The sequence below is a fragment of the Lepidochelys kempii genome, chromosome 6 (assembly GCF_965140265.1).
Source record: "Lepidochelys kempii isolate rLepKem1 chromosome 6, rLepKem1.hap2, whole genome shotgun sequence".
NCBI lineage: Eukaryota > Metazoa > Chordata > Testudines > Cheloniidae > Lepidochelys > Lepidochelys kempii.
Genome location: NC_133261.1, coordinates 101,579,091 through 101,606,291, shown reverse-complemented (window position 1 = coordinate 101,606,291; position 27,201 = coordinate 101,579,091). Strand labels below are relative to the sequence as shown.

At 39.8% G+C, this 27,201-nt stretch overlaps 1 protein-coding gene and 1 long non-coding RNA gene across 2 annotated transcripts in view; one reads left to right on the top strand and one right to left on the bottom strand.

Moving 5' to 3' along the window:
- Positions 1-27,201, top strand: part of EFCAB11 (EF-hand calcium binding domain 11) — a 118,766-nt gene that overhangs the window by 75,287 nt on the left and 16,278 nt on the right. The gene's annotated exons all lie outside the window — the stretch shown is intronic.
- On the bottom strand, positions 696-16,872 carry LOC140913293 (uncharacterized). The gene is made up of 3 exons (XR_012159524.1): positions 16,726-16,872; positions 14,288-14,434; positions 696-1,091 (listed from the first exon to the last, which is right to left on the bottom strand). It is a non-coding gene; the product is annotated as an uncharacterized lncRNA (long non-coding RNA).

Here is a 27,201-nt window from a genome sequence, read left to right as displayed (position 1 = left end):
CCCCACTCTATGTTAGGAACTAATTTAAATTAAGAAATGTTAGAAACATATTAAGACTATATGGTACAAACTGGGCAATAATTAGTCATGATTATGTATTCCAGTGGATGTCTTGCTTGTGGCCTGTGGTGACTGCAAAAGCACGATCAAAACAATGTCTAAAGATACAATCCCCAGAGTCAAGTTAAAAACAAAATCAACAAAAAAACCCTCCTTCTGGAATTTGGAGTCATTCTCTGGGTCCTTGCCAGAGTTGAGGACATTGGTGCACCTCGGTCCCTTCTATTCTCTGCGTGTGGCACTCAATAGTTTAGCCTCCAGAGGACTGTAATGTTTGGGTATAATCCAGATTATTGGGCTCAATGCAAGGTATTTAGGTGGGGTTTAATGGCCTGGGATATGTGCAGGAGGTTAGGCTATATCATGTGGTGATCCCTTTTTGCCTTAAACTCTGACTCTGTGAGAAGAAGAGAGTATCCTATGAAGCGATCTGTGATTAATTATCATTCACATTTATTATGGTACTACATAAGGGCCAACAAAGAATGGGTCTGTATTGTGCTAGGCACTGTACAAACACGGAATAGTAGGCAGTCCCTGCCCTGAAGAGCTTACAATCTAAATAGACAAGGCAGACACAGTGTGAGGGAAGAAATGTAACACACAAAGAAAAATGTGTTGGCAGCAAATGGCATGTGAGTTTCACGACTGGTTTTTTTTGGTGGGTTTAGTTAGGAGGAGATAAGTTAAATGGAAAGAAAAATGAAAGTAAGGGAGATGAAGGGGACAGTGCATGGGAGAGGAGGGTTAGGGGTAGGTGTGTAGTGAATCTGAGGTGAAGGGACTGTGAGGGCTGGGGGAGGAAGAAGGTGTAGCAAACAGCCAATCAGCATATGGAAGAGAAAGTCCAGTGAAGACTGTAGAAAGTTCTCTAAAATGTCGAAAGGTCCCTGCTTTGACTGCTTCTCCTCCTACCAGCTGTAAAGCTTCTATCTGGGTTTTTCATTTACCAGGCATTAAAAGATGTTTTGGCATCCATAGATGCTTCCTTCTGATGCAGGATCCTGATGGCCATCCTTTCTATGTACAGCCTGTATGAATAAAAATAATTCATTATGTTTTTCATTATGTAGTTCCCAATCATTTGTCCTCATTTCTTGTTTTCTTTCCTCCCTATCAATTGTTCTACTGCTTGCTACTTTCCCACTGCTCTCTCCTGATTTATATAGGACCATTCCTTGAGAATAAAACAATTTTGTCTTTGTTAACGGGTCTTCTCAAAGAGTGGCCCGCTGCCAGTCCAGAACATTCTTCTTTCAGTTTGTCCTCCACCCATACCCTGTTGCCTTTCCAAGATTTTTCCAGCTTTGGAAGCATCTTCTGGTATCTTGAATATTGAACTGTCTCTTACGGGCTATGAGAGGCTGGTGCTCAGAGAGAGATATGTACATATTCTCTCCTGCAGAGGCAAATGGGCAGAGCTACCAGCAGTCTCTCCATATTGGCAGAGAAATACTCCATTAGAGGAGCCATTCAGAAATAAGAGACAATTCATCTATTTCATCCTTTGCGTGCCATTGCTTTTCTCAGTGAATTTGTAAGAAGCCAAGTAATGTCTGTACATCCTTTAATCATTTTAATAGTAAGGATGATCTATTTAAAAACCTTTTTACATATGTGATGGCTGAAACCAGGTCCGAATTTAGTCATTGAAAGCTCTCAGAACACATAACTTTACAACATTTCTGACGTCCTTGTCAAATAAAGTTGTTCTGCACTTTCATTTTTGGTGGAACATAGTTCTCTAAATTTTATAAAGATGAACTGGTATGCAGTTTATGCTCCCATACTGTGATCTGATTCTGTTTCCAATGAAATCAGTAAAAGTTATGCTGAGTGCAGGAATGAGCACTTCCTTGTAAAATTGATGTTCCAATTTGTCCATCATCTGCTTAGGCAATATTTTTCTTTCTAATTACAAATTGTATAAAGGTTGTCTTGCCCTTATCTAGAGCAGATAACTGCATTTAAAAATATTTTTAGTTTTTTATGAAACTTTCCCATTATCTCAGGTTGTAATAAGAGAAATAGATTTTTAAAATATTTATTTTTGTACTTTTAATTGTTTGAGAATCATTGTGAGATCCACCATTTTGAGATGATTGATGCAGTCATTTGAAAGTACTTATGTAGATTAATTTTATATAAATATTTTAAATATTAGAACTTTGTTGCTGGTACTGTTTTAATTTTAATGCCAACTACCTCCTCTTGTTCTCTAGGCTGGGTCTTGATCTTCTATGTTTTACTGTAAATAATGGATATTTTTCTGTTGTGTATTGCTGAAGCATGCTTGTTTATTACCTTACTGTCTTTTACATCATAAGTTACCTATCACTTGATTATCCCAGTCATTTCTTCTTTTTAGTTAGCTGACTATACAGCCAACTAGTGTTTCAGTTGGAAAGCAGGTTTAGTGAAACTACAGTTTGGTTTGCTGTATGGTTTTAGACACAGATGGCTGATTGTTATATGTATCTCTTGATTACTAGCTTTCCACTATCTTATTCCAGAAATCTGTTCTTTATATGTGTTGGCCCTGTAGGCTTCTAGTTTCTTTCTTAGGTAATCTTGATCTTTCTTAGCTTTTTGAATAAATACATTTCAGACTTTTCAATTCCCTGTATGTATGTATGAGTCAGTTTTCTTTGCTAATTGGTCAAAGTAATACAAATTTCCATTTCAGTCTGTCATATGACAAACATGACTTGATAGACTCCACCCTCTACCAATGAAATCAATGGCAAAACTCTCATTGACTTTAATGAGAGCAAATAAGACCTGATATAAATTTTCCATAACTTTTCCCTAATAGTAAAATTTCATTTATGCACATATAAGAGTTCATATGTGTATGAGACTGAAAGGGTTTAGCTGCATGTGAAGGGGAGGAAAGGATTTCTGGCATGATTCATGTGGACTGCATTCAAGTGCAATAATCTTGTGAATTATTGAAAGCTGAATTGTATTGTCGGCATAGAATGTGAGGACTGCATATGAGAGGAAAATATTCCTTTTATGAATGGATCCATCTGTGAGTTGTAGACTCCCAGAATACAGGAGGCCAAGATGTGTGAGTGGTGGAAAGTCTTAAGCACATGTTGAAGTCAGTTATGTAATATGGTCCGAGGCAGCTCACATTGAAATCAAAGGGGCATTTCAATTATCTTAGCAGAAATTAGATCAGGCCTGATAGGGATAAAAGTTGACATATGTCTAAATGATCCAGTCAGGATGGCTGAACAGAATTGTTTGAGGTTGACTATTAAGCTAAGTATTCTAAGAATGCGTGTCTGTAAGTTTATCTTATCTTTTATCTTTGCCACAAAGCTTTCCAATGATATGGTAAAAGCTAATAGATAGTGCTTTAAGAATCTGGTTTTTTAAAGACTGTATTTTTATGTCATGATTTTATGCTGTGCTGATATTTTGGCCTTGTAAATAATGTTAACTGATATAATTTTCTTTGACTGTATTGAATTCAAGCATATAAGGACAGAGACAGTCTCCAAGGAAGAACCAGTATTTTATGGTCAAAACTGTTGCCTTTCATCTAATCTAATTGATTAGAACAAATGTATGTGTGTGTCTGTGTGGTGTGTGTGAGAGAGAGAAAGAGAGAGAGAGAGAGAATAAATATAACTATCTTTCCTACAAAGTCCAACTCTTACCTTTTTCGACGATTGCTGAAACAAGGCAGTTTCACCTAAATAACTAGCTAATTAGTGACAGGTTTCAGAGTAGCAGCCGTATTAGTCTGTATCCGCAAAATGAAAAGGAAGACTTGTGACACCTTAGAGACTAACAAATTTATTTGAGCATAAGCTTTCGTGAGGTACAGCTCACTTCATCGGCTGCATTCAGTGGAAAATACAGTGGGGAGATTTATATACGCAGAGAACATGAAACAATGGGTGTTACCATACACACTGTAATGAGAGATAGCTCAGTGGTTTGAGCATTGGCCTGCTAAACCCAGGGTTGTGAGTTCAATCCTTGAAGGAGCCATTTAGGAATCTGGGGCAAAAATTGGGGATTGGTCCTGCTTTGAGCAGGGCGTTGGACTAGATGATCTCCTGAGGTCCCTTCCAACCCTGATATTCTATTCTATGAGAGTGATCAGGTAAGGTGAACTATTACCAGCAGGAGAGCAGAGGGGGAAAAAACCTTTTGTAGTGATACTCAAGGTGAGCCATTTCCAAAAGTTGACAAGAACGTCTGAGGAACAGCATGGGGGGCGAGGTGGGATAGTTTTACTTTGTGTAATGACCCATCCGCTCCCAGTCTTTATTCAAGCCTAAGTTAATTGTATCCAGTTTGCAAATTAATTCCAATTCAGCATTCTCTTGTTGGAGTCTGTTTCTGAAGTTTTTTTGTTGAAGAATTGTCACTTTTAGGTCTGTAATCGAGTGACCAAAGAGACTGAAGTGTTCTCCGACTGGTTTTTGAATGTTATAATTCTTGACGTCTGATTTGTGTCCATTTATTCTTTTACATAGAGACTGTCCAGGTTGGCCAATGTACAAGGCAGAGGGGCATTGCTGGCACATGATGGCATATATCACATTGGTAGATGTGCAGGTGAACGAGCCTCTGATAGTGTGGCTGATGTGATTAGGCCCTACGATAGTGTCCCCTGAATAGATATATGGACACAGTTGGCAACAGGCTTTGTTGCAAGGATAGGTTCCTGGGTTAGTGGTTATGTTGTGTGGTTGCTGGTGAGTATTTGTTTCAGGTTGGGGGGCCGTCTGTAAGCAAGGACTGGCCTGTCTCCCAAGATCTGTGAGAGTGATGGATCATCCTTCAGGATAGGTTGTAGATTCTTGATGATGCGTTGGAGAGGTTTTAGTTGGGGGCTGAAGGTGATGGCTAGCGGCGTGCTGTTATTTTCTTTGTTGGGCCTGTCCTGTAGTAGGTAACTTCTGGGTACTCTTCTGGCTCTTTCCATCTGTTTCCTTACTTCCCCAGGTGGGTATTGTAGTTGTAAGAATGCTTGATAGAGATCTTGTAGGTGTTTGTCTCGGTCTGAGGGGTTGGAGCAAATGCAGTTGTATCGTAGAGCTTGGCTGTAGACAATGGATCATGTGATGTGGTCTGGATGAAAGCTGGAGGCCTGTAGGTAGGCATAGCGGTCAGTAGGTTTCCGGTATAGGGTGGTGTTTATGTGACCATCGCTTATTAGCACTGTAGTGTCCAGGAAGTGGATCTCTTGTGTGGACTGGTCCAGGCTGAGGTCGATGGTGGAATGGAAATTGTTGAAATCATGGTGGAATTCCTCAAGGGCTGCTTTTCCATGGGTCCAGATGGTGAAGATGTCATCAATGTAGTGCAAGTAGAGTAGGGGCATTAGGGGACAAGAGCTGAGGAAGCGTTGTTCTAAGTCAGCCATAAAAATGTTGGCACACTGTGGGGCTATGCGGGTACCCATAGCAGTGCCACTGATTTGAAGGTATAAATTGTCCCCAAATGTGAAATAGTTATGGGTGAGGACAAAGTCACAAAGTTCAGCCACCAGGTTTGCCGTGACATTATCGGGGATACTGTTCCTGACGGCTTGTAGTCCATCTTTGTGTGGAATGTTGGTGTAGAGGACTTCTACATCCATAGTAGCTAGGATGGTGTTTTCAGGAAGATCACCAATGGATTATAGTTTCCTCAGGAAGTCAGTGGTGTCTTGAAGATAGCTGGGAGTGCTGGTAGCATAGGTCAAGAGGAGGGAGTCTACATAGCCAGACAATCCTGCTGTCAGGGTGCCAATGCCTGAGATGATGGGGCATCCAGGATTTCCAGGTTTATGGATCTTGGGTAGCAGATAGAATACCCTGGTCGGGGTTCTAGGGGTGTGTCTGTGCGGATTTGTTCTTGTGCTTTTTCAGGGAGTTTCTTGAGCAAATGCTGTAGTTTCTTTTGGTAACCCTCAGTGGGATCAGAGGGTAATGGCTTGTAGAAAGAGGTGTTGGAGAGCTGCCTAGCAGCCTCTTGTTCATATTCCGACCTATTCACGATGATGACAGCACCTCCTTTGTCAGCCATTTTGATTATGATGTCAGAGTTGTTTCTGAGGCTGTGGGTGGCATTGTGTTCTGCACGGCTGAGGTTATGGGGCAAGTGATACTGCTTTTCCACAATTTCAGCCCATGCACATCGGCGGAAGCACTCTATGTAGAAGTCCAGTCTGTTGTTTCGACCTTCAGGAGGAGTCCACCCAGAATCCTTCTTTTTGTAGTCTTGGTAGGAAGGTCTCTGTGGGTTAGTATGTTGTTCAGAGATGTGTTGGAAATATTCCTTGAGTCGGAGATGTCGAAAATAGGATTCTAGGTCACCACAGAACTGTATCATGCTCGTGGCGGTTAAGGGGCAGAAGGAGAGGCCCCGAGATAGGACAGATTCTTCTGCTGGGCTAAGAGTATAGTTGGATAGATTAACAATATTGCTGGGTGGGTTAAGGGAACCACTGTTGTGGTCCCTTGTGGCATGTAGTAGTTTAGATAGTTTAGTATCCTTTTTCTTCTGTAGAGAAGCAAAGTGTGTGTTGTAAATGGCTTGTCTAGTTTTTGTAAAGTCCAGCCACGAGGAAGTTTGTGTGGAAGGTTGTTTTTTAATGAGAGTATCCAGTTTTGAGAGCTCATTCTTAATTTTTCCCTGTTTGCTCAGCTTGAATAAAGACTGGGAGTGGATGGGTCATTACACTAAGTAAAACTATTTCCCCATGTTTATTCCCCTTCCCCCCCCCCCGCCCGCTGTTCCTCAGACATTCTTGTCAACTGCTAGAAATGGCCCACCTTGATTATCACTACAAAAGGTTTTTCCCCCCGGCTCTCCTGCTGGTAATAGCTCACCTTACCTGATCACTCTTGTTGCACTGTGTATGGTAACACCCATTGTTTCATGTTCTCTGTGTATATAAATTTCCCCACTGTATTTTCCACTGAAGGCATCTGATGAAGTGAGCTGTAGCTCACGAAAGCTTATGCTCAAATAAATTTGTTAGTCTTTAAGGTGCCACAAGTCCTCCTTTTCTTTTAGCTAATTAATGTTCACCTACAATATGGAAGATAATTCCCTTCACTGCAGGAATTATTAAGTGAAATTCTGTGGCCTGTTATGCAGGAGGAAGATTTGATCATAGTGGTCCCTTCTGGCCTTAGGATCTATTACCTGTTCATCTGCAATCGGTCCATTGTTGTTGGCAATGCTGTAGCTATGTTGGTTCCAGGATACTAGAGAGACAAGGTGGGTGAGGTAATAACCCTTGAAGCCCCATCATCTCAGGCATCGGCACTCTTACAGCAGGATTATCTGGTTATTTGGACTCTCTCCTCAGTCCCTACGCTACCAGCAGTCCTAGCTATCTTCGAGATACTACCGACTTCCTGAGGAAACTACAATGCATTGGTGATCTTCCTAAAAACATCATCCTGGCCTCCAGGGATGTAGAACTGGGGATCGGGACCCCGCAGGGGGTCGCAAAGTTATTACATGGGGGGGTCACAAGCTGTCAGCCTCCACCCCAAACCCTGCTTTGCCTCCAGCATTTATAATGGTGTTAAATATATAAAGATGTGTTTTTAAATTTATAAGGGGGGGAATCACACTCAGAGGCTTGCTATGTGAAGGAGGTCACCAGTACAAAAGTTTGAGAACTACTTACACCAATATTCCACGTGAGGATGGACTACAAGCTGTCAAGAACAGTATCCCTGATGAGGACACAACACACCTGGTGGCTGAGCTTTGTGACTTTGTCCTCACCCACAACCATTTCAAATTTGGGGACAACTTATACCTTCAATCAGTGGCATTGCTATGGGTACCCACAAGGCCCCACAGTATGCCAACATTTTTATGGCTGACTTAGAACGCTTCCCCAGCTCTTGTCCCCTAGTGCCCCTACTCTACTTGCGCTACATTGATGACATCTTCACCATCTGAACCCATGGAAAAGAAGTCCTTGAGGAATTCCACCATGATTTCAACAATTTCCATCCCACCATCAACCTCAACCTGGACCAGTCCACACAAGAGATCCACTTCCTGGACATTACAGTGCAAATAAGTTATGGTCACAAAAACACCATCCTATACCGGAAACCTACTGACCGCTATAATTACCTACATGCTTCCAGCTTCCATCCAGGACACACCACACAATCCATTGTCTACAGCCAAGCCCTAAGATAGGTATTTGCTCCAAAACCGAATTTGCTCCAATCCCTCAGACAGAGACAAACACCTACAAGATCTTTATCAAGCATTCTTAAATCTACAATACCCACCTGGGGAAGTGAGGAAACAGATTGACAGAGCGAGACGGGTACCCAGAAGTCACCTACTACAGGACATGCCCAACAAGGAAAATAACAGAACACCACTGGCCATCACATACACTCCCCAGCTAAAACCTCTCCACCACATCATCAACAGGGCCGGCTCTAGGTTTTTTGCCACCCAAGCGAAAAAAAAAAAAAAGGATGGCCGGAATGCCACCCCTGGAATTGTGCCGCCCCAGCACATGCTTGCTTTGCTGGTGCCTAGAGCTGGTCCTGATCATCAACGATCTACAGCCTATCCTGGAAAATGATCCCTCGCTCTCACAGACCTTGGGAGGCAGGTCAGTCCTCTTTTACTGACAGCCCCACAACCTGAAGCAAATACTCACCAGCAACTACGCACCATACCACAGAAACACTAACCCAGGAACCAATCCCTGTTACAAACCTCGTTGCCTACTCTTTCCCCATATCTACTCTAGCGACACCATCAGAGGACCCAACCACATCAGCCACACCATCAGGGACTCATTCATCTGAACATCTACTAATGTTATATATGCCAGGAATGCCCGTCTGCCATGTACATTGGCGAAACCGGACAGTCTCTACGTAAAAGAATAAATGGACACATATCGGACATCAGGAATGGTAACATACAAAAGCCAGTAGGAGAACACTTCAATCTTCCTGGACGTTCTCTAACAGATTTAAAAGTAGCCATACTTGAACAAAAAAACTTCAGAAACAGACTTCAAAGAGAAACTGCAGAACTAAAATTCATTTGCAAATTTAACACCATTAATTTGGGCTTGAGTGGGGACGGTTTGTGTGTTACACCAAAGAGAACAGATGATCTTTTTAGTGTAGACCTTCTATTGTATTATCAGCATTTCAAAGGTAACTTAATAGGTAGGTAGGGCAACATTTCATGGATGAAGAAACTGAGTCAGAGAGGATAAGTGACTTGCCCAAAGCCACAAAAGGGTTCAGTGTCAAAGCAAAGTTAAAACTCAGACCACTAGATTGTATCTTTTTGCACTAGATTTTACCTCTCTAACTAGTAAGAGCAGGTACAAAGACTGCAGAGCATGCGCCCCATGCTGAGACAATACAGAACTTTCAGTGCTCACAAGGCATGATCTATAATACTAAGTAGTGTTCTGTATTAATGAGAATGATAATTATGAATTTTATTAGTAAATGCTAATTTTATTCCAGATTAAAACCTTAGACCAGAATATCCTCCCATCAATATGTTCTAACACTGAAATGTCCAGTCTCCTTTGCTTCTATGATAATACACCTGGAACGGAATTTCAGCTCACCCCTAAGTGAACTGCTTTGGCAGTTTTTCACCTGTGTTGAAGTCACAGTGCAAGGAAATTGTAGACCCATGTTCAAAATATTCTTCTCTTGCCTCAGTTGTATAATAATACTAGACCATTTGGCTGCAATTGTGATTTTTTAAACAGTAGGTCATTAACTTCAATGACATCAGTGCTTTGCCAATAGGTATTTCAATTGGAGTAATGAAGATAATTGCATCAGTCATGTAGATGCATACCCCTGCACTACTGGCTACATATAAAACAATAAAGCTCATGTATTGTCAGGAATTTAGAAAGAAGATAATGTGTCAGAAAGAGAATAACAGAGGGGGTGGGTCATAGAAACACACAGTTAATTTCTTCAGTAGTATGGAAGATCATAGTAATAGGAAGAGAATTATGGTAGTCTAAATAAAGGTGTAATATGAGTAGTTCATTCAGTGTTTCTGCTTGAAAGGGAAGAGAACAATCATATACTTTTCAAGGGAAATTGGGAGTAATATTGGGGGACCGTGCTAAAAATGCAACAGACGCAACTATGAACAGTGTTCATGGAAGAGAAATGGAGTAAATAGTTCAGAGTATGTTGGAACATTAAATTGAGTTCTGGGTTCCCATCACTTTGCTAATTAGTTTACTTCCCATTCCTCCACCAGAGAGAATACTTTCCCTTAGGACACTTTTAAACACAATTTAAAAAAAATCCTGAAAGTATTTTCCCAAAATAGAATTTGATCTACATTGCAAAAAAGAGGAGTTTAGGTTTAGTGTGCAAATAATTTGATTGCAGATCTGCTGACCTTATAGACACCTGTGAACACTATTACTAATTGACTGACCAAGCAGAAGGAAGGTCATACACAAGATTAGCAGTATTTTGTGTCCATCAAAACATTATTTTCTTTGAAGACATTAAAATGTGTTTGAATTGGTTTTATTGTTCACTTTCATATTAATCAGGTTAAAAATGCAGTTTGATGTAACTATCATTAAAATTTCACTAGGTAGGAAAAATTTATTCATTATGAACAAATTTATTGCTTGATTGGGTTGCACTTTTAAAAGGTGAAGAACTACAAATTAAAATTGTTGGTTTCCAGTATGAAAGAAAAATGGATGGATAGAAGGTAAATACCATTTACTAGAAATGCATGATGTTTGTCTTGCATAATTACCAATTAGGATTCATAGACTGTTTTACACTTTTCATCACTTACTTTGTTATTTTGTTCTGTGGGACCGGTGATGATTGAAAGTGTAATTTCTAAAATACTTAATATACTGTGTTCTGCATCGATGGACATGGTTAGTCAGAAGCAATGAAGAAAATTCATTCCCAAATTCCCATCACTAGGGTCAAATGTCCGCAAGACAAGAATTAAAATGCAATTTCTTCATTGAAATTATGAATTAGTCTCTTCACTGGTTTTAGTAAAAGGTGAATAAATCAAATGCTCTTGCACTCTTATTATTTAGAGCATTCCTTCTCTTTGCTTTTCATCATAGCCAAGAACTTTTTATGTTTTAACTACATTCATATTATGTACAGAGGAACTTTATAACAAAACATAAAGGAGTTAGCACCCAGAATGTGGTATTTTAAAAAACTTTGTCTTTATTAAAATTGGCTTTCTCTTACTTTCAATCTAAATTGCAATAACCTAAAATATGTGTAAAGTTGGTTTCCATACAAAACTACCACTTATTTTAACTCAGTCAGCAGTCTCAGCCCAAGGAATGGCAGGCCTAGACAAGCTGGATGTTTTAGGTGAGGATTGAGGTGCTATGGAAGATCTAATTGTATCCTTTGGATTTGCATGTGAATCTCCCCCTCTTCACATGTGAAAGGGAATATAGACAACTCCATAGTATCATTCTTCTTTTCCCAAACCCTCAGAGAAGATTATCTGCAGATCTGGGAATTCTTGGGCAGGCTAGGGTCTGGGAGGACTTGTATCATTGTCTCCCCTTTTGGCACCTAGAACAAACGGAACATGAATGCAGACAGAAGTAGTGTTGATTCTTTCTATAAAATGGCGATTGTCCTTCCAGGGTGCTCACAGAGATTAGCGATGGGCAACTGCTCGTCTGCCTCCAGAGGGCTGATCTCAGGAGTTCCAGAAGGCTGAGTTTTCTCCCCCATCCTTTTAATATCTACATGAAGGCTTTGTGAAAGATTGAGACACCATGTTTAAAATAGCGGATACATGCAGATTTCACATAGCTCTGTCCTTTACCTCTGACAAAAATAGTACCATCTTCCAACTCTTCCTCTGCCTGGTTGAGATAAGAACCTGGATGAATGGTGGCTGTCAGAAACTGACCCCAGGCAAGATGATGAAAAGAGAAATACTTTGAGACCTAGCAAACATTATCGCTTTCTTGTCCATTCTAAACGGTCTGCCTTCACCTCATCAATTCAATTTGCAGCATAGGGCTGCTCCTGTACTCCCCACTGCTGCTGGGTGACACAGACACACAGCAACAGCTGTGAAAACAAGAACAAACTTTTTTTTGTACATATACTATCTTATTACACATGGAGCATGCCACAGTAAAGTCTGCCTTTGGGATCCAACAGAAAGAATGTTAACTTACTATATGTAGATAGAGCTTTCCAACATTTTTTAAAAGCTTCTTAGTCCATGATGTAGCAGCTTATCTCCTCAGCAACACTGGCTAGTAAAAGCTCATCACTGTGATGCTCCACTCCCAGCACAGACTTAGAATCATAGACTTTAAGGTCAGAAAGGACCATTATGATCGTTTAGTCTGATCTCTTGCACAACGCAGGCCACAGAATCTCACCCACCCACTCCTGTAACAAACCCCTAACCTATGTCTGAGCTATTGAAGTCCTCAAATCGTGGTTTAAAGACTTCATGGTGCAGAGAATCTTCCAGCAAGTGACCCGTGCCCAACGCTGCAGAGGAAGGCGAAAAACCCCCAGGGCCTCTGCCAATCTGCCCTGGAGGAAAATTCTTTCCCGACCCCAAATCAGCTATACCCTGAGCATGTGGGCAAGACTCACCAGCAAGACACCCAGGAAAGAATTCTCTGTAGTAACTCAGATCCCACCCCATCTAACATCCCATCACAGGCCATTGGGCATATTTACCGCTAATAGTCAAAGATCAATTAATTGCCAAAATTAGGCTACCCCATCATACCATCTTCTCCATAAACTTATCAAGCTTAGTCTTGAAGCCAGATATGTCTTTGCCCCAACTGCTCCCCTCCTGAGATACATCAGGTCAAGATCACTGTATCTGTGTTAATCTTAATGTCCTTCTATGGAATGGGCTTAAGGTATTGAAGAGAACAGTACTCTCATTGCTCTGATGACCTTCAACAACTACATCCCTCAAGAACTATGAACCTGAAAGAGGAAGGGCTTCCTCATAAATGGGGAAAGGCTTTCAAACTCATTACCAGAGGAGATAAGAATGACCTTAATCTTGATGTCTTCAGAACAAAGTGTGAAATTCCCATCTTCAGCTTAACCTTTCCACAGCTGAAACTAAAAACAGAAGGGGGGTGCCATAAAAAGAGCATGGGCAGGTCACCATGGTGATGAATGTGATATAAATGTCGATATAGGTACTTTTATGGCCCTCATCCCATAAGTGTCTGAGTGCCTCCCAATCATTAATGGAGTTTATCCTCACACCTTTTTGAGGTACTATTTGCATTTTACAGAGGAACTGAAATACAGGGTAGATTAAGTGACTTGCCTAGTTTACATGGATATCTGCTAAGTCATGGTGTCATACTGCGGAAAGGGACCTGGGGGTCATAGTGGATCACAAGCTAAATATGAGTCAACAGCGTAACACTGTTGCAAAAAAAGCAAACATCACTCTTGACAGAACAAAGAGTAATGGTCTCAAGTTGCAGTGGGGGAGGTTTAGGTTGGATATTAGGAAAAACTTTTTCACTAGGAGGGTGGTGAAGCCCTGGAATAGGTTATTTAGGGAAGTGGTGGAATCTCCTTCCTTAGAGGTTTTTAAGGTCAGGTTTGACAAAGCCCTAGCTGGGATGATTTAGTTGGGGATTGGTCCTGCTTTGAGCAGGGGGTGTGCCTAGATGACCTCCTGAAGTCCCTTCCAACCCTGATATTCTATGATTCTGGGATGTATTAGCAGGAGTATTGTAAGCAAGACATGAGAAGTAATTTTTCCGCTCTGCTCTGTGCTGATTAGGCCTCATCTGGAGTATTGTGCTCAGTTCTAGGTGCCACATTTGAGGAGAAATGTGAACAAATTGGAGAAAGTCCAGAGAAGAGCAACAAAAATGATTAAAGGTCTCAAAAACATGACCTGTGAGGGAAGATTGAAAAAATTGGGTTTGTTTAGTCTGGAGAAGAGAAGACTGAGAGGGGACATGATAACAGTTTTCAAGTACTTAAAAGGTTGTTACAAGGAGGAGGGAGAAAAATTGTTCTTCTTAACCTCTGAGGATAGGACAAGAAGCAATGGGCTTAAATTGCAGCAAGGGCAGCTTAGGTTGGACACTCGGAAAAACTTCCTAACTGTCAGAGTGGTTAAGCACTGGAATAAATTACCTAGGGAGGTTGTGGAATCTCTATCACTGGGGATTTTTAAGAGCAGGTTGGACAAATACCTGTCAGGGATGGTCTAGATAATACTTAGTCCTGCCTTGAGTGCAGGGGACAGGACTAGATGACCTCTCGAGGTCCCTTCCAGTCTATGATTCTCTGGGCATCCACTATTTCTCTGGGATATTATTCTTCAGGATTACCGGAAGTTTCTAAAAGACAGAAAAGAAAAAGTACAAATAAAGGGTGAACATCAAACATAAGAAAAAATTAACAGGTTCTGTACTAGGATAAATATCTTCAATACATGTATTATCTGGAAAACAGGGTGAATAGTGAATTAGCAAAAACTACAAGTGACAAAACTATATAGATTGGTCAAGACCAGATAAGGCTGTGAGGTATTCCAAAGAAGCCTAACAAAGCTGGGTGAATGAGCAGCACAATTGCAGATGAAATCCATTATCAACAAGTGCAAGGTCATGAACATTTGAAAGACTAATTTGAACTACTTACATTTCTAGGTTCTAAATTAGCTAACCAATAGGGAAATGACCTGGATGCCATTATGAGCATATCAGTGAAACTTTCTGCTCAGTATTCAGCAATGGTCAAAAAAGTATGTGTGAGGAGGGAATGTTAGGAAGTAAAAAGGGGAACGTGAACAATTCCGAAATATTTATTATGCCCTTATATAAACTGATATGACCTCCCCTTGAATACTGTATAGTCACTCTTTCTCAAAAACAGCTAGAAGAGAAATGGAAGAATTCCAGAGATGAGCCACAAAAATGATTAGACAAAGGCAAACTTCCATGTGAGGGGAAATGGCAAAGATTGGGACTATTTAATTTGGAGGGGAGATGAAGAAGGGACATGATAGAGGTAAACAAAATAAGGAACAGTACAGAGAATATAAATTAAATGCTACTATTTACCTCTTTTTCACAATACATGAACAAAGAGGACATTGAATGTAATTGAAAAGCAGCACTAGGATTGTTTTACACAAAATATAACTTGTGAAACTCATTGCCAAGATCTATCAGTAAACCAGAAAGTTTAGTAGGATTCAACAAGGGGTTAGACATCTATATGGATAACGACAATACCCAAATTTACATTAAATAGAACTTTTAAAAATAAGGAAATATAAATTCTCACACTTCAGGGTATAAGGCAACCACTAAACAATGGGACAAAGCTTCCCCCATATAATAATAGGTAGATTATTCCATTACTGTCCACTCTGGTGTTTCCTGATCCTTTCTCTGAAGCATCTGCTATTGGCCACTGTCAGAGACATGATCCTAAAGGTGATAGACCACTTGTTTTATCTGGTATGGCAATTCCTGTGTTCCTGTGATTTGCTTTCCCTAGATTATTTGTAGTTTATAAGGATAAAGTTAAAGGGAAAACTGTTCCAGCTCAGAGGCTATCGAAAAGGATTAGGCTCTGCATCCAATCCTCTTATGATTGTGTAGGGTATAGTTGTACCACAGCATCTAGCTGCACCATTTAAAGCAGCTTCCATGGCTTGCTGAAGGAGCATGTCGATTTTGGAAATTTGTAAAGTGGCTATAAGAAGTTATGCTCTCTCTGGGTATGTCTGCACTCCAGCTAAACACCCAAAGCTGGACCATGTCCGCTGACTTGGTCTGCAGGGATGTTAAATTGCTGTGTAGAGATTCGGGGTTGGGCTGGAGCCTGAGTTCTGGGACCCCTTGAGGGGGCAGGGTCCCAGAGCCCAGGCTCCAGCCTGAGCCTTAATGTCTGCACTGCAATTTTACAGTCCTGTAGCCCAAATCCCCACAAGACCAAGTCAGCTGACACCGGCCAGCCACAGGCATTTAATTGCTGTGTTGACATACTGTCTATGTGTCAAGTCAGATGCTTGTTTAGGGAGAGTAAATAGTAATGCCTATTTTTATATAGTGATTTTCATCAGTAGATATCAAAGTACTTCACAATCTTTTAATATATTTATCCTCATAACATCCCTGTGAGGTAGGGAAGCATTATCATCTTTGTTTTAGAGATGGTGACCTGAAGCACAGAGAAACTATGTAACTTGCCCAGGGTCACACAGGAAGTTCATGGCCAGAGGCGGATTACGGTGTTGTGGGGCCCTGAGCCAGAGCAAGTGGGGGCCCCTCCTCACCTCTTGTGTCTGCAGTCTCCCCTGCTCCCCCTTTCCGACTCCTGCCGGGAGCAGGGTCGGGGTACAGGTGCACCCATTTTTCTAGGGGCCCCCAGTTGGCCAGGGCCCTTTGGCCCAGTGGCTAATCTGCCATTGTCCATAGCAGAACAGGGAATTTAACCTTGGTCTCCCACATCCTAAGCTAGTGCTCTAACCACTGGACAATCCTTCTCCACTAGTAGTTTTACAGCCTTTAAGATTTCTTCTCAACATTTCCTATGGTTGTTATTACTTGTTACTGTAATGTCTCTGGAGTGGGAATCTGCAGAGCCATTTCTTAAAGGAGAAAGGAAGGTTACTTACCAATGATTTGAGTTGTTCAAATGTGTTGCCTTTACAGATATACAATCTCCTATCCTCCATTCCCCTCTTCTTCAGATTTTCTTTTTATGAATTTAGCAGTTAAAGTGACCTGGGAGAGTTAGAGCCACAGCTTTTTGTGCACCTTCATAAGTAGTTCAGTATTTGTGAGGTAGCATGCACAAGGCTTAATGACCACTGCTTTCACCACTGAGAGAGAGCATGCTCTTCTCAATAATGTGGATCGGCAAAGGCAACACACTCAAGCTCCAGATAATGGTAACTATCCTTCTTTTCCTATAATAACATTTAATATAAATGCTTCTGTTTCTCTTGTATGAGGGACAGCACATACCTGTATTGTGCATCTTAGAAGAGTTGTCACTTTATATTGGCAAAAGAAAATTATCCACTTTCAGTGCTTTCACACAAAGATTTTTATCGTGAGTAAAAATAGTTATCTGAAAACAGGAATTGGCCAATTTAGAATAATGCATTGCGTAAAATATACTGCATTTATTTATAGTGTTTAATAGACAATCAGAATTTCCATTAAATCCAGTGGGGGTTTTTTGTAAATCAAAACATAAAAAAGTATTTGACCACCTATATTGATTTTTTTTCCCTTGCTGCCTATAACGTGTGTCTATTTTTAAGTTTTGATGAATATCTCTATTATTGAATAGCGTACTGCCAAAAAGGAACATAGCTAATGACCTGTACAGGTTTAATGATAGTTTAGGCATATAGTATGTCTAAAAACTGTATTAATGTTCCATTATTTTATCAACTTTATAGTCTAGCTAACTGGCACAATTTTCTTTTAATAAATATTAAAGGCTCCTGTTACTTTCTTAAAAAGCATATCTTGAGCAATTGCATATGTTAAAGATAATGTTTATATGGTTCCATCTGTTGTTACAAAGGCGGCTTTGGTGGTAGTCTGTGTTGTTCAGCTCTATGCTACCCTTATGTGTTGTTTTATACTTAAACAGATGGTGAATCCAGTTGCCAAAGAGGGAAAAATGACAAGAATCAATCGGAAGCCATAGATTTCTAAAAACCTCTAATGAAAATCAGTTGCGTAAAGGTTTAGCACTCTTCTACCTCTCATACATGGAAGTATTATCATTAATCCATAGTAAATAGAAACAGCGTAACTGTAAATAGTGCCTTTTTCTTTTCTTTTTTTTTAAAAAGGCCATTTCCTAAAAGAGTAAGTGTCCTCTTGTCCACTGCTATTTAGAAACATAAATATGATATGATTCAAAATTAGGAACAAAATATGTGTGTAGGATAAAAAAATTAAAATACTTCAAAATCACTTCCTTTATTTACTTGCTAAATTCTAGATTTCCCTTGCAGACATCTAAAATGCTGGAGAGTGTGCAGGAAAAACCTTTTTACTATACTTCTCATATTTGCAGCAGTATCAGTGGGAAGAGGGCAGTGTTCAGCAGAATGTAATGGTCCAAACTGGATTTTGGCTGTGTACTCTCAGCACTGCTGTTTTAGCTGAGGAATTATTTTTCACATAATGCTAATCACAGATATTGTATTGGTTTATGTAGTTTTTAGTACATAAAGGGTTAAGAACTCTGTTCTGAATTAATAAATGGTGGCAACAGATCCTTCCAATGGAGACTATGTGACTTGCCCAGGGTCACACAGGAAGTCTATGGCAGAGCGGGGAATTTAATTTTGGTCTCCCACATCCTAAGCCAGTGCTTTAACCATTGGACAATCATTCCCCACTAGTAGTTTTACAGCCTTTAAGATTTCTCCTCACCATTTCCTATGGTTGTTATTACTTGTTACAGTAATATTTCAATAGTGGGAATCAGCAGAGCCAATGAAATATATTGTGTTAAACCAGCAGTTCCCAATTTTTTTGCCTGCATAACGCCATTTTCAGACTCATTTCTTCCCATGCCCCAGACAGCATGGAGGATACCATTTTGTAGAGAAAAATGTTATCCTTCACACATGGGCTTGCAACCCCATCTGCCGATGAAGCAACCCCACTTGGGGGCACAACCCATAGTTTGGGAACTGCTGGGTTAAACACTGACCATTTTTGGCAGAAGTGCATTTTGGGAAATTGTATGAACAGTCAAATACATACAAGTGGATTTCTGGAAATCAAACAGTGGATAAAAATCTGATTTTTTAAAAAACAAAAATATGCTGCATGCATAAGCCTCTGTCAAAAACTTTGAGTTAAAGGCTTATGCTTTTCTATGTAAAGAAACTATCAGAGGAAAAACAGCTAACTTTTGAGATCAAGCTTTATAAATATGGCACAAAAGGTCATGCAGTGTATGAAGGGCTTCATCCTGTGGGGGATACAGAGGTTGTGCTTTTGGGTGCAAGACACTGGCAAAGTCATCATAGGCATTGGGACTCAGCCTCTGACTTCAGGAGACACCATCATGTGATCTCCTCAGGATCATCCTGAGCCCACCTGGGTCCATACTCCTATTTTATAGTTTCTCCCTATCAGAGTTCAGATTGGCTCACTTCTCAAATTATAGGTTTCAGAGTAGCAGCCGTGTTAGTCTGTATTCGCAAAAAGAAAAGGAGTACTTGTGGGCTGTAGCTCATGAAATCGTATGCTCAAATAAATTTGTTAGTCTCTAAGGTGCCACAAGTACTCCTTTTCTTTTTTCTCAAATTATGACTGTTTATGAATCCACCCACCATGGAAACATACCTTCCAGCTCACTGTTCTGCCCAGTAACTACCAACCCTTGCTCCTGGATGGTCCTGAGCACTTCAAGTAAATGGCCTCGCTCTGTCTCCTTGCATGTCTACACAGAGATACAAACAGAAATCCATTGATTTCACAACTGTCTCCCTCTCTGTCTCTAAACAAATAAAATACTGTAGTGCAAAAGGCAAGTGGGTTACATGAGCAAAAGTCTTGGATTCGTGTTACTTCTTTGTTTTCTGATGGCTAGGAGGTGTGGGGCAGAGGAGTTATGTAACAAGGGAAAAAGCAGTGTGTGGAACCAGAAAGGTACAACAGTGGTGTCAAAGCAGTACACTGTGAGAAGAAGGTACAGCATTCTTCAGAGTTCAGCCTCTAATGTTGATTTTAACACTTAGGAACTGGAGAAAAATACTGCCATGGCTTCAGGTCATAAAAAAGACCCTATTTGGGAATATTTTCAAGAAATTCCTGTTCCTCTGGGTAAAAAAGGAACACGTGCCAGATGTAAACAGTGCAAAAAAGAGATAGTAGGCTTGGCTGTCACAATGAAACAACATTATGAAAAGTGCTCCTCAGAAGGCAGTGACATTGAAGATGATGTGGAACGTTCAAAGGCTCTAGATCAGCTATTCTATTGAGTAAACTTATTTTTGCACCATACTTGTCGACTGACTACCATGCCTTACTATGGTAGTAAATGATAATTTATATTGTTGTCATAAATTTGGGTGGATTACTTATGAATTTCAAAATGTTTGTGTTCAAAATATAATTTATATGTTAGTTTATTGTGGGAATATTTATAAGTTACATTGTTACTGATACTCCTGGACTTCTGAAATTATTTTTTATTGCTCAGTATAATCAAACATCCTAGGTGAAGATATCCTGTTTAAAAGTAAAGTTTTATTAGCTATTTACGAATTTGAATGCTAAAACTTTGTTTTGCAAGCTGTTTGGTATGTTGCTAGAGATAAAGATTTAAATAGATTTAGATAATGCTTTTGATTTATTAATTATTTTCCCTATAAAACTGGGTTTAGAATAAATTATATCATTTATATCAAATTATGTCATGGTACAGATAACTGCAATAATAGGCATCTTTCAGTTACAATTTCATTTTTTTTAAAGCAGTGCACTGAGTAATACTTAGTGACTGACTTTTACCATTTTGTTTCAAGGTCCAGCTTACACATAGGGTGTATGACTGAATGCATACATTTGAGTGATCAGAGTGCAGGGAGGGAACAGGTGAACCTTGAGAGAGCTGACAGAGGTAATTAGAGAATCAGGCTTGCCAGCGGGATGGGACAAGGAGCCAATTAGCCCATCAGCCCCGGGCTGATAAAGAGGCAGGAAGGAAGTGCCAAGGGAGGGGAGAGACAGAGAGGATTAAGGCTAGTTGAGCCCAGTTACTCACAGTCCTCAAGGGAGAGAGAGAGACGTCTGTTCCTCTCAGATCCCGGGAAGAGGGCCAAAAAGAGCTGTTGGGGCTGAAAATAGACTGTTGCACAGGGATTGATGTGGAAATCATGGAGGGAACTTAAAATAAAAGGATATGGTGAAGGCACAATCACTGGAGTCCATGCTGTTTCTATGGGGAGAAGGCAGGAGAGGAGTCATGCCCTGTGACAGGGTATGAATATCCATCCTCTGCAATGTCTAGAACTTCAGAGTCATCTGCTGGTACCACCAACAGTGCTGCCACTAAACATATGTCAGACAGTAAATTACTTACTTTAAAAAAATCTTTTTTCATCATCCAGTAAAATCAAGGATGAGTTCGTAATCAGGACCAGCAAATTCCAGCAGGACTCCATAAATGAAAAGATTGCTCAGTTAATTTATGCAACATATTCTCCCTTCATCTTGTTCAGAACAAAACACTTCATTGACCTGGTTCAGTTCTTACAATCAGGCCACATACACCCTGGTAGAGCAGATGTGCAATAAAATTGATGGGAAATTCATTAATCTGAGTCTTGATGGGTGGAGCAATGTACACAATGATCCACCAATATTTGCTTGTGTGACAACAGATTGTCTGTCTAAAAGAAACAATTTCAGGAGATCACTGAAGTACAAATAGAAATAACTGAAGTACAAATGGAAAAGTTGATTAAAATCAATTATTTAAATCGAGGCTTTCCATTTGTGATTTAAATCAATCCACCCTGAAATCAAAGGACAGAATCTGTTATGAATGTCTATTTTATAAAACATGGAAATCTGCTGAAATTTTTTGCTTAATTAAAAATTGAGCATTTTTTGGTAAGAAGGTATGGAAAAGGGCATTATCTACAAGTTTTCTTCAAAAATGAACTGCTTGAATTAATACATATTAGGAGCTGGGTGAAACTTTGGCATGGATTGAGTTTAAAATCTCATTGAGATTAATAGGGGTGATTGCACCCTTCAATTAACATAACTGTAAGAATAAGCCCCCACCTAAGACAAAAATAGTATGTGAACCCTTTCAGGAGCTTTTGCTGAGTATTGTTTTAGGTAGTGGGTGGTGTGTATGTGGGAGAAGGCAGAAAAGACAAAAACCGGGAGAGAGTGAGAAACAGACAGATAGGAGGAGCAGATAACAGCACAGTGTCTGACCCTGGAAGAAACCAAGGGAGAGGTTTTTGGATCGGGGTGCAGGCTGAAAAGAGTGTTCTTGGTGTTATGATCAAAAGAAGCTGTTTTCTGCTATTTGATTCCTTCTGAATTCAGAGACACAGGACTTTGTACGTTCTTTGTAAATAAAAGTGCATGAGACGATGCCTGACTATCATCCATTTCTACTCCCAACTGGAACATCTCGAGGGCCCCAGACTTTGACTAGCTGCTCAGGTCGAAAAGGGACACCAATATCTAACTAATAAAACATATTTTTAATATTGTATATGGATGGGGCTAGGTAGTACAGTATTTTAATACACTTTGTTTCTGAGATCTGGGTTCAAATTTGATTTGGGTTACACATACACTTAGTTTTGTCTCTACCCAGTCACCAGTGGCCATCTGGTTACACCAGAATGTTGTCTCATTTTCCAGTGCATTTAACAGCAATTTACAGTCTCTCAAGCGTATTTCAAGTATTGAAATAGATGGGATGGTACAAGCAATTTCAGTAAAAGTGAACTGTGGGAGAAAACTTGTACAATTGGTCATATTCTCTCTTTCTTCTATAACACCCCATGGAAAGGGAGCACTAGCCAACAACTGAGTTGCATTTGAGGTGGCATTTTGGCACCCCCTGAGGAGAATAAATACACTGCCACCAGATCATACATAGGCTAGTAATCCAAAGGAACAACAAGACCAGGTCCTGCAGATCTTAGGACAACTAAGCTCCACTTTTCACAGCGTGCACCAGAAGCATAGTATTCTGGTTTTCTCCGATTGGCTGGCTCCCCGCTAGACATGCACTCATACTTCCTCTGTGGTACAGTAAAGTTCCAAAGGGAGAATTACTGCTGCTCATGGCAACAAGAACTTACACTGCATGATTTAGTTGGGATTGGTCCTGCTCTGGGCAGGGGGTTGGACTAGATGGCCTCCAGAGGTCCCTTCTAATTCTGTTATTCTATGATTCTATGATTATAAGTTGCATTGTCCTGAGTAGTTAGCACGCTTAAACTCTTACTGAGTATAAGTGTAAGACAGCAAAGCTGTGGGGTGGGGCTGTAGCTGCAGCTCAGGGATGCAATAAACAGGAACATCAGAAGATGAGGGAGAGGAAATCACAGCCCCTAGAGCTGCCGGGAGAGGTTATGTTGTGTTGTGAACCAGAAATTTAGCCAGGACTGATATTACCCAAACATATTTGCAAAACATGGGACATCCTATCCAATTTTTTGGCAGCTATGTGCTTTGTGGTGTTGGCCTCAGAAAAGCTAAAGGCAGCTGTATGGTGGAGAACATTCTACCTCTTTACTAGCTTTCATCTTCTCATGGTCCCTCCTCCAACTCTTCTCTGCAGCATTAGTACCCTACTGCTTCTCTCCACATTGCATGAGAGAATGGAAACGTATGGCCCAATGCCTGATTCTAGTTAGTGCTGTCTCGTGGTTCCATGACCACTAAAATACATTCACCAGGATAAAATTTATTTTACATGCATAATGTCCTTTTCCAACCATGGAGTATTTACCTAATCTGTTTCTCTCTTTATTATTAATAAAGAGATTTGAGAATTTAGATTTCACACACAAACCTTTGGTTATCCTACACAGTGTTACCTAATGCATTTCTAGTAAACCTTCTTAAAATTGCACCAGCCCAACATGCGATTTGTCATAGTTCTCATTTGGGTTTTGTTTTATTGAGACTTGATCATACTTCACATGGTTAATGGTTAATATTAAACATTGCTATTTATTTTACTACATTAGGTCTCACAATTTAAGTGATGGGGCTTTTGTATCATTTCCTTTTGGAATTCTTTGTTTTATAAACACAATGGAAAGTATTGATGCTGGCAAATAAGAAAAGATATTTTAACTTACTGGGATCCCCCCTGTTCAGCTTCCATCTGCACAGGCAAAATGCCACAGCTTTTCAGTTGCCTGCAACTGTACCTTATGTTCATTCTGGAGTTTTTATCTTTTCATAAAAAATGCACTTTTCCTCCTAAATGAGTATCTAGTATGCCAATATTGTTCATTTAAAAAAAAATGAAATAGAATATATTTAACATTTCTATTCTGGTTTTATTTATTGTTTCCTAATTTTGTATGAGTGAATTATTGCTTGTTAAAACAAGGAGACTAACAGCACTGTTTTGTAAAATTTGGAAATTAGACTCTTTAATGAAAGAATATTCCAGGTGCAGACCAGCACTAAACTCTTCTTTATTAATTTTTGATATTCCATAATTTTTCAGGTATACATCTGTATAAAGTGTTGATAAATCCACTGCTAAAATATTGTGTCAATTTCTGCTATCCACACCATAAAAATTATGTTGAAAAAATTTAAAGGATTCAGGGTCACCAGAATACTTTTACAATGAGAGACTAAAGGAATGCAACATGTTTAGCTTATAAAAGAGGTTAAAGGGCAACTTCATCACCATCTGTAATTATCTATACATGGATAAGATAGCTGAAGCTAAAGAGCTAATCTAGCAGACAGTCATAACAGGATCCAAGACTGGATGCTGAAATCAGCAAAACAAGAAACAACTTTTTAACGTTGAGGATAGTTAGCCATTGGAACAGATGGCTTACCAGGAGTGTGCTAAATTCTCCATCACTCAGTCTTCAAATCAAGATTGGATATCTTTCTAAAAGATAGGATTCAACCATGTTACTGGGTTAAGACCCCTCTGATCTTAAAAATTACAACTCTATTAAATATACAGTTAATGTGAGCTATGCACTGTACAGAAACTCTCATAGAATTTCTATATATAACACATTCCTCCCCTCCTCACCCACAGGAATGGTTCATAATATGACTATAATAAACTGGAAAAAGAGAATAGACTTCTTCAAATTCTGATGCAGCCTGGAAAGCATTATGATCCAAAACATAAACATTTCAATAATTATACATTCAAATGATTGGATAGTTTTCTGGCTTGCACTGCATGTTTGGATTGCTGTGCACTGGAAATTTGTTAATTTAGAGAGTATTTGTAACTGGAACTCTCCTAATGTCACAGTGTATTTTGAACCAAAAATCTGAGCACAATCAGATGAGAAATTGAAAAAGCAGAAAAGAATTCAAAGGAAAATGAGTATGGTGAAGAGACTCTTAGGTTTGATAAGGAAGTATTTGTTACTTTTGTGATGGGGGGAGTTAGAAATAAAGAGGAGAAAAATGGGATGATAGATAGCACTGTACTCTATTCAGTCCATTCGAAATCTTGTCCATACCTTATGTGCCACTTGGCAGCAAAGCCCTTTATGTCACATTTAATCTTAATTATTTGGCATACAAGTTGCACAGCAAGGGAAGATGGCTGCTATACAAAGCTTCTAAACCCCCGTAAGTGGCACTTTAGGAGTCCTAGGTGACTGCTGGCTTCTCTTCAAAGTATCTGCCAAGATAGTGTTTCAGTTCTTTCTGCCTCTCTACCGATGAAAAAAGGTCAGTTCATGCTAGTCTTTGCAGCTATCCTTTCTGTTCTGAATTGTGAAAGATCTCCCTCTTTATTCTACTAAATGGCATCAGATTTCCTGAAATATTTGTTATATTAACAAATAACTTATTAACCCCCATACTTATGGTCCGTCTCCCCCAACCCTTTGTAAACCAATGCACAGAGCCCATGTGTCTAGGAATCTGTATAATCTTTGCTACTTTACTCCTGAGAGTTCAAATCCTTACTAAACCTTCAGTCAAGGGATATGAACTTATTACCTTCAAATAGTCTGCATCTGTGCACTCATCCACAACACCATCTGTTAAAGTGGTCAGGATTCACTTTATTGCCTCTTTTGTGGAAGGCCCTGCTACTGTGAAAAGCCAGTGTTATTGGAAACATAATTTTCCTAATCATTATGCTTCCTTTCTTGCTGGATCATAACATACTACAAGACATTTGAGCACAGAGTAAAAAAGCTCTTCAGAATAGCCGTTCTTAGGGGATAAAATGATTACTATCACTGTCCCATTTCTTTTATCTCATAATCAAGTTCAAGATGGTACTAGATATCTCTGCTGAAGTGATTATATATTTGAAATAGAAATTACTTGATCTCCATTTTGGTACCATAATGTTTAAGACAGACTCATTTTTTTCCATTAATGTTAATATACTTATGAGTCTTTACAACTGTCCCTTTACTTAAAGACTTGAACTATACTTTAAGCACAAATCTATCAAATAGGTGAGATTTTAGGTTCCTTTATTTACATTGATACCAATAGTATCATTTAGAACAATTTCATTTCACTGACAGTGTATCTGAGGTTAAACAGGCATGAAATGTGGGAGCTAGATGACTTGCAAGATGGCAGTCCTTATTGACAATGGGCATATTAGGTGTCTTTTTTTGATTGGGGGAATCCCATATCTCTGTACATGTTCAGTATGGAAGTCATTTTCTAAATAGCCAGAGGCATGAATTAAAATGTTTTTTCTAGACCACTCTGGGGGGCCCATTTCTTATGAGTATAGTTGACCTCCCTGGACAACCACCAATTTTGTCAAGAAGTGCCCCATCAGTTCCAGATCTGTCAGCTCCTGGGTTCCATCTTCCAAATCTCCAGAATCAAAACACTTTGGTAGGTCTTTTTCTGTTAAACTTATAGAAGTAAAGGAGCATCTTCTAAGTCCAGAAACTGATCTCCTCAGAGAATTTCTGCTATAAAGAGGTCTAAATTGCCTCTTCACTCCCATTCCAATGAGATTCCACAGCCTGAATCAAGAACTGTGGGAGCTTGAAAGGAGCACAATACCGACTCTTCAGTACTGTATTGAGGTAACAAACTGTCTACCTCTGGTACTAAGGCAATGTCCTCAGGAGATAGTGTGGCACTGAGTTCTTCACTACTGGTTGTAGCACCCTCCTGGGTACCGATAGCTTCAACAGTTTTAGACATAACAAATCCTGCATCTTGGCAGGGTGTTAGACTAGATGACTCTTGCAGTCCCTTCTAACCCTGTGATTCTAAGTAAGTTGCCATCAGTACCCTGATGAGCTACTTTCCAGTGTAGAAGTTTCTGGTACCATCTGTCTTGATACCGGGGACGTATACAGCATCAAAGGACTGCCAGGTTTTGGAGGAGCTGGAGTCTCCCTTAACTTTCAGTTGGGCTA